This window comes from Grus americana, chromosome 4, assembly GCF_028858705.1.
Source record: "Grus americana isolate bGruAme1 chromosome 4, bGruAme1.mat, whole genome shotgun sequence".
NCBI classification, from domain to species: Eukaryota; Metazoa; Chordata; class Aves; order Gruiformes; family Gruidae; genus Grus; species Grus americana.
In genome coordinates this window covers 71505295-71513913 of record NC_072855.1, presented here as the reverse complement: position 1 = coordinate 71513913, position 8619 = coordinate 71505295, and the positions used below count along the sequence as shown (strand labels likewise).

Genomic DNA, 8619 nt, shown 5'->3' with positions numbered 1-8619 from the left:
CCATACTGTCAGCCAATCCTGCAGGCCACCTCCCGTGTTCTGTGGTAAAGAAGTATCCCCTTACCTTGTGTCTGCAGAGAACCTCTCATCATGACCTAAGATTTTGAGTCAATTCTATAAATATGGCATTTATATTATAGCGTGCAGCAATCACATATTTTATTGTGTATTAATTATATGTTATGTTATGCTATTATAGATTAAGCGTATGTTAGAATCATAAAAATTTAAAAGTAGACAAGATAGCTTTTAAAATTCAAACTGGATTGTAATTTCACAGTTTTAGTGCAAATATATTCTTATCATCTACTATTTCTCTTTGCAATTTCAGGGGGTTGTAAGATGTTAGAAAAACAAGACCCAATGAAATTATACTACTTGTGCCCAATAAATAGTTATAAATGATAATGAACTAATGCTTAGTTTTCCCAAACTAACCAATCCTTCTTTATGATTCATAAAATAGCAGCTCTCTACTAATTAATACATGGCTCAGAGTTATTTAGTGAATGTTATGTGCACGTGCTTACCCTCATGGACAGCTTGGAAATGGATGCCATTGCACATTGGCTATTTGAAGTGATTTAGGTGTGTTTGATTCCATGGTTGGAAGTGGAAATGCCGAATGTGCTTTCTGCTGGTACCTGAGTCTGGAGGAATTTGATGTTTTCTGATTTACTTTCTTTCACTGAATTCACCCACGTGTTTATACTAGGCAACAGATGTGGCGAATCCTCAGTCGTCGACCGGATTGCTGTCATCCATATGAAGACAGTACTTCTGGGCACAGAAATACCAGTGCAAGCATACCTGTTTCTTGGCTTTACTGTTCCAGACCTAGATTTCCAATAAGATTGAGATTTCTGTGAATACAATGTGCTGTTCAGAAGAACTATTGAAAAAAAAGAAAAAGAAAAATGTACTTTACTGATCCTGTTAAATCAATGACAAAACTCCCATTCATTTCAGGAATAAATTGTTAACCCACAGTGATCCCCCAATAGCTCTAATTGTCTACCAGCAGAAAGATTTTCTAATGTGCTACTTTAAGCCTACCACATTGGGTCCTAATGTCCCACTATAAATAAAAAACACATTTTAAAGCCCATAATTATATGTTTATTCAGATTTCAGCAATAGGTCAAGGAAATTTATCTGCATTCTACAAAGCCTCTGCATTACGTGCACTGTAAAATGTCAGAAAATTTAAGGAGTTCTTAGTCATTATCTCTTTTGGTTGATTTTAGATACACATGATAAATATTTAAATAATATTTAAATACTATTACAGAAATCCAAAATAATTTAAAAAATAGAAGTCAACAAAATTACAAAGGAAATTGGGTTTCGCATAGCAATGTCTACTACAAAACTAGGCTTAAGCAATCGTTTGCATCTCAAATAAAAAGTAAATTTATGGATTGGTTTTAATTTCAGGCTTTTAAAATTCCCTTTTCTTTCCATTTTTATTCCATTACGTGATACCACAGAGTTGCAACCCATCACTTTTTTTTCCTGCTTCTTACTTTGCCATTTCATTTCCTTCCCTTCCTTTATTCTGTTGAGTTTCTTTCATATTATCACATCTTCCTCCTCCTTTTGTTTTTCCTTCTTTCCTCAATGTTATTTTCTGTCTTTATTTTAGCACATAAAATATTTACACATGCAAAATAGTCCTTCTCTGGTAAATCCCACTCATGGTATAGTATTATAAGCTCTTCCCAGTAGTTTTCCAGGCTATGCTTGTTCTCATTTATGTGTAGGCTGCTTTGCAGCTCACCTTCATGATCACCTAAGTCCATGCTGTATGTTATGCCGGGGAAATCAGTAAGCCTGATGACAACTCCGTATGTTAGTTCCCCTGTACTTTTGCTGTCAGGAGCTCCCATTAAGGAACCATTATTTTTAAAAGTGGTAATTACTGAGTGTTGAGTACAGAAAAACAAAACAGTTGTTGTGAATTGCTTAGTTAATTATACTTTGAAATGAAATTCTAAGCTTTTTGCACTATAAACACTTTATTTCTTTGCCAGTGAAAAGCAGATCGTTTTAGAGATAGTAGAGATAGTAGCTTTACCTCTGGTGTCCTGAGCTGCAGTGCAATGATCATCGAGACACAGGCCGATGTACAGCAGGGCATTCCCAATCCCCTGTTTCTGCTCCTGACACTTGCTTCTTCATCCTTCTCTATGTCCACAGCTTCACAGGTGGAATTACATGGAGAGATGGACCTGATCTGCATGTCTGGGGAAAAAAAATATATTTTCAGTCTAAGCATCAAGCTTAAGATGAAGAAACGCAACTACTGATGGTGGCAAAGCACAGGCATGGGCGCATATACCTGAGGACAGGGGAGAGGAGAAGGCAAGACTCTAAGCAAACGCCTACCATTATGTCAGTTTAGGATGATCGTAAAACCTCAGCATTGGGAATGACGACACATTAGGAAGCCATAAAAATGCAGTATCACAATGGTATCAATTGTATCCACGTATAAAGTATCTTAACACGTGCATAATATAGCCAGCGGTATTCAGAAAGTGACAAAACTGAGCAGCTGGAGCAGGATTCTCGTCATGCAACTACGTATGCATCCTCCTGCTGCGCGGCTATGAAGGAGTAAACCACCCTCGTGCAATCTGTCACAGCACCTCAGCTGAGAGACAATATTTCCTAAAACATCTATCATCTCTTGTAATTGACTTAGGAAGTGTTCCTGCTGCATTTCGCTGGATGGTTAAATGGATTAATTGAAGCTGGTACTGAAGGGTAAGCAAGCTGCTCCTTGCACCTTGCTTCTTGAAGCTTGGTATGGAATATAAACAGGTTTTAATAGTCAATATATTGTTTAGAAGTTCCTGAAAAAAAGTGAAAAGTATTATTTCCTCATACTAGTATTTTAAAAATATTTGTAAAGCTTTCACTTAAATTGAATAAGGGCTTGTCTTCATACAGCATTCACTTAAGTACTTCCTTCATTGTAAATCATGTGGAATAGATTACCATATCTGACTTTTGTGGTTACTAAGAGACTTTGCACTCAGTAAAACAGATGATGTAATCCACAGTTTCCTGGCTTTGGAAATGGAATAATTGTATCTTTTGCCTAGAACCATGCTCATGCTTTAGGCTATCATCACTGAAGGAAGCTTGCTAGAATGCTGCTCACCGCACCACACGTGCAAGTCCTCCTGCTCTAATACCAACTGTCTGGGGAGGTCAGCCAAATTAATGCAGAATAATTTCCCAAATGAACAGAATTCAGAAATGCTGAACTATCAGCAGTGCTACAGTTTAAATTGAAATCCTTGTTGATTCCCAAGTTTTTACTTTACTGTTCTATAGAGCATAATCTTGGTTTATTCAACTGATGTCTCATAATGCAACAAACTCAAGTTGCTGGAGCACATCTGAAACAGCCCTTGGTAAATGGAATAAAACTGCAGCCTCTGTTTTATCATCACTCACACTTCTCTGCCATTACTTGAAGGGTGTTTTGATGAACAAGCACAATAGTTCGTAAGCCATTTGACCAGACTAAAACATCTGGCTTTTGCGTGTCTCTGTGAATTGCAGCGCCCATACAAAACCTAAAGTGCTGGCATTCCACTTCAGGTTTTAATGCTTACTTTACAGAGGTGCAAATGGCAGCATGAGATAAAGCAAACTTGAATGAGCTATGAAATTACAGAAACGGTTAGATTCACATCTTGTGAAATGATTTTAAAATTCCTCTTGGATCAGATACCAAGTATGCTAAACAAATTTGGGGATTTCTACATTAGAGGGTTGCAAAAAAATGAAATGTCTGTTAAGATGCTAACAATATAATGCTATTATCATATTTATTGAGGATATGTAACAAATAAGCATAGTTCCAGAAAAGAGGATTGAAAAGTAGTGTGGGGTTTTTTCCAGCTAAAACCTCACCTTCTTTTCTAATAAATTTTAAATTAACCTGCAGTGAAATTGTATTTTATATCAGCTACTCGTCAGTTCAAATCTGAAAAGCAAGGGGCTCTGTCTATATGAGACTTGCCTGTGAGAAGGGATAATTTTGAACTGTGAAGTGAATACTCAGCAAGATCAGTTCTGCCAATTATGATGGCAAGCGTATTATCCGAACTTGCAAATATTTACTATCTCTGAGTATTTCTGGCTGGATTATTCTATTCTAATAAGAAATTTATGCATAATCAAATGTTTTGTGTTCTGACTTTGCTTTGCTCTATCAGTAATGGATTAGGTTGTAAGCTGAAGTAAATTAGCACTAGAGTTTTTTTACAAGTGACTGACACAAGAACAGGTAGAAGTCCAATATTTGATTCCTTTTTTTGTCACATTGAGGCCTGTGTGCATAGCCAAAGTTTTATACATAACTGGACAAGAGTTTTAATTCTCCATTGCTGCTTTTACAAGGTGATCTAACAGCTGAAAACATCAATGCTTTAAAGGATTTCTTTGGTGATTAGAACTCTTTTACCTAAACTTCATCACAGTTTAAAGGAATCTTCAGATCTAGTGACAGCAAGACAACTCCACATCTTCAAAGGGTGGTTTAGCAAGCCTGCATACCAAACAGAAAACTTACCCCTGGAACGGATAACCTTGGAGGAACAAAGCTGTACCTGATTTACCTGTCAACTGGGTCAAGACAGCAGCTGGGAAGTTACAGTCCACTCACCGTGCCAGAGAATTTTTGTTTCAAATTAAGCTCAAGTCAAGCATGAGCTGCAGTTTCATTCATATTAAAATAAGTTGCTGCATTATTCAGCTTGGAAACATGAAGGTTCAATATGTGTGTGTGTGCGCGCGCGTGTGCGCGCACGCGTGTGAATTTTTTTAATATGTATGATGTACATTAACTCATGATGAAAATGAGAAAGTTCTTACTCAAGATTTACTGGTGCAGACAAAGTGGCACAAATATTAACTTCTAAACATTTCTTTTCCTACACGTTCAAGATAAACGTTTGAGGGTATAGAGTTTTCTTCCTAAGCTCTCTGAATATTTCATTTGATACACATATAAAGTAATTGCTTTATCAGAATAAACAGACCACTTATATACTGTACTAAATGAACCTGAGTTTTTCTGACCCTTTGTGAATAATTCAAGACTATTGACCTCTTTTTCTTGTTCTTTGTCTCAAGAAAACTTTTACTTTCATTCTATTTCTTTCTTTGATTCTCTGTTTCCTTTGTTTTGTTCTGTTTCTGGTTTTTACACCTGAGTTCTGGCTGGAGTATGAGGATGGAAGAGGACCTGCTCTGAGGCTAGCAGCAAATTAATATTTTTGTAATGTAAACTGGCATGGACAAGACTAAGGAGAGATACCAAAATCACAAATATCAGTCAAGGATCAGCTTTAGACAGAAAATTCTTTGAAATATTTTTCTATATGTAGTTGTGTAGAACAGTAAATGAAAACATGTTTATAGAATCCATACAAAGGAATTTTAAAGCAAAATTCCATGGCATAATTATTGCTACTCAGTCGGTTCTTAAACTTCAACATGGGCTTTCATATAACATGTTTCAACACATCAAAGGCCATTAAGATGCAAGTCAGCCTTTGTTCTCTGGCTCTCTAAGCACACTGAGCAGTGCTACCAGCCCGACCCAGAATGGCAAGTGGCCCCGACTCGGGTCCTGTGTGTGGTGCAATCTCACAGGCATTAAGAGAGTCTGTGGGAATCACTGCTGAGGCCAAACATGGTGTAAGGGAAGTCCCCTACCTGCTTTCCCAACCATCACTCAAGTGGCCCTAATTCCAGAGGGCTAACTATTCATCTCGGTTTGTTTCATTCTCCACAGAGCAGCACTCACTGGGGGAAGAAAAAACATTACAATGAAAAAAACAGAGAAAAAGAATAAACAAGCAAGAAGCAGATAGCGCTGTTGGGGAAGAAAAAGGGCTTTGGTTCTGGGTAACGCAACATGCTGGAGAAGGATTTTTTACCCTCCTCTTGTGAGAAAGAGACAAAGGCAGAGTAGCCATCACGGCAGTGGTTGGAAGCAGCACCCCTCCTTTGCCTTGCGCCTCCCTCAGCCCGGCTCGTGACTGGCAAGGGTGAGCGAAGTCCTCCCGAAAGAGCTCCCGTATGGATGCCGGGGGTCCCGCTCCCTCCCCGTGGCAGGAGGCCTCTGAACTGATTTTTCACAGTGACTGACAACTCCTTCCAGCAGTACTACTGAATTTGTGTTCTGCAACATTTTTTTCCCTAAGGACATTCTTTCTTTTTTGTTAATACTCTGTATGTATTTGATCTTCTCGCCTTCACAAGACAATCAAACGTGGCTTGTCAGCAGTATATTATCGAAAGAGAAACAGGAGGGGCAGAGAGGGGTTACAAGCACTAGGAAAATGTCGGGTTTAGATAAAAAATTATGAGGTCTGATCCTTTGGCGGAGATAAGCTCAATATTGTAAAATCATGGCTTTCTGTAATCAAACCAAACATGAAGCTGAATTGATAAACATGCAAACCATTATTTTTCTTGAACCAGAAGTAAATTGTCATTTTGATGCTTTTCTGAATGCTGCACGAATTGAACCAAAACAGATTTTTGGTTGCGAGCTAAACACTACAAATAAAAATAGACGGCTCCCTAGCAGGGACTTATTTAGTACGAGCCTTATTTGCACTTGCTAGGAGCTTCAAAGCAATGTCATGTCACAGCCTATTCCCCTCTCTCTCCTTCCCACTCAACTCGCAGGCGCGTACAGCACAAACCTTCACTCCAGCTACATGACATTGAGCTGCTTTACTCTGCACTACGCCAGCAGGGAGAGGTTGCGTGAAGAGGTGGCAGAGTCTCTGTCCTTGGAGGTGTTCAAAAGCCATCTGGACGTGGTGACCATGCCTCAGCGGGGAGAGGGGTGGACTAGGTGGTCTCCAGAGGTTCCTTCCAGCCTGAACCAGTCTGTGATTCCATCTCAAAGGGCTCATTGCTCCCGGAGATCAGGAATATTGGCCTGCATAGAGAACTCTACGTGGGGAATAAGGGAGGAAAAGGCAGAAACACACGCTGTACTTTACAACTGCAGAACTGATAATGGCCCTTCATATATATTTCAATGTATGTAATAGAAAGGACTTACCTGTCATTGCAACAGGAGGTTTGATTTTAGAACGATTTAAAAGTCTGATCTTGATATATAACTGTAATAAAATCAGTGGAGATATGCAGCTCTGACAGTAATAGGTAAAAAGTGGCTGACTGTCTCATTTTAAAATACTGATTCTTATTAGCTTTACTTCATCAGTTTCACGGAGCCATTCTAGATTTATATCGATGCAAGCAAGATTAGAAACAAACTCGACATCTGCAACTTTTATATTTATTATTAAGAAAACTGTGATTCTCAGACTGATCCATTACTGTTCCAAGCCTCCCAGTCCCATAATATACCTTTTCTGCTAAACGACAGTGAATATATTTTTATGACTCTTAATGCTATGGCATTTAACAGAACTCTGACCCTCTTGCTTAGCCTTATAAGTTGTCTTCTCCCTGCAGAATGAACATGCCATCACCTGTAATTTGTGTCAGTCTAGATCCCAGTAGTCCACTACGAAAGACTCGGTGAGTTGCCTTTAACCATCGATGGACTTCAACTGCTTTCTCATCCAGAGGCAGGGAGCCCTTCACTAATCACTGTGACCTAAAACTACGATCAGAGATGGCCATAAGATAAAAACAGATAGTGCATTAATTCTTTCACCATGCTCTAGTCATATATGGATGAGCAGAAATTTGGCTCTTGGCAACTGAAAAGCATGCCAAGGTTCAGTGCTTCAAAGGCAAAAGAATTTTTCTTAATTATTTTGAGTGATATAAGTAACTTCCACAAATTATATAGGAGTAAATCTAGAAGCATTAATTTTCCTGAACTCTGCCTATGCTTAATGTGTAGCTGTGTCCTCCTTCACTGCCGCAGTTAGTTCATTAAAGCTTCTCAAAAGTACAAGTGGTCTGCTCTTGCAATTAGGTTACCAAATGTTCAAACAAAAGCAAGTGAAATGTTCTCTCTTTGTAGCTAAGATTAATTTTATCTGTAAGGAAATAACCAAATAATTCATAAATACTGAAACTTCCCTAGGTAATTTCTTCCTTTTACACTAAGGAGTAGAAAAGCTAATTTTCATCATGTATGTAATCCTTAGACACTTGTGTGGCCTTCATATTTCTCTTCATGGCAAAAATCAGATTGAAAGTAGCAAAATACTGTTTTAGAACTAAGTAAATCAGTTTAAAATAATGATTCATGTAATGCTGAAGCCTGTGTAATTTCTTTTTTTCTTGCCAAAATCAATTGAATAGGGAAATCGTGGAGGGGAGGTAAAAAAAAGAAAAAAAAAGAAACGGAGGACTTTTAGAGAATTTGCAATATTATCATTTGAGAAATATTAACTAATGTGCAGGCACGGGGGTGCATTTTGGCATATGTGTTGGCCTAATGCTATGGGTTCAGCACAGTCTAAGTAGCTCAAGAGAATCACTGTGACTCTGGAAGGGAAAACATTCCCTCCCTCTTTGTGTAAAGAAAGAGAAGTGGTATACCCATCCATACAGATAATTTACAAGTGACTGACTTACAAGCAAAGCACATAT

General features: G+C 38.3%; 1 long non-coding RNA gene across 1 annotated transcript; it reads right to left on the bottom strand.

The window, feature by feature from the left end:
• Positions 1-571: 571 nt before the first annotated feature.
• Positions 572-7676, bottom strand: LOC129206472 (uncharacterized). The gene is made up of 5 exons (XR_008577155.1): positions 7542-7676; positions 7106-7166; positions 6738-6993; positions 2078-2244; positions 572-892 (listed from the first exon to the last, which is right to left on the bottom strand). It is a non-coding gene; the product is annotated as an uncharacterized LOC129206472 (long non-coding RNA).
• Between the last annotated feature and the right edge of the window lie 943 nt (positions 7677-8619).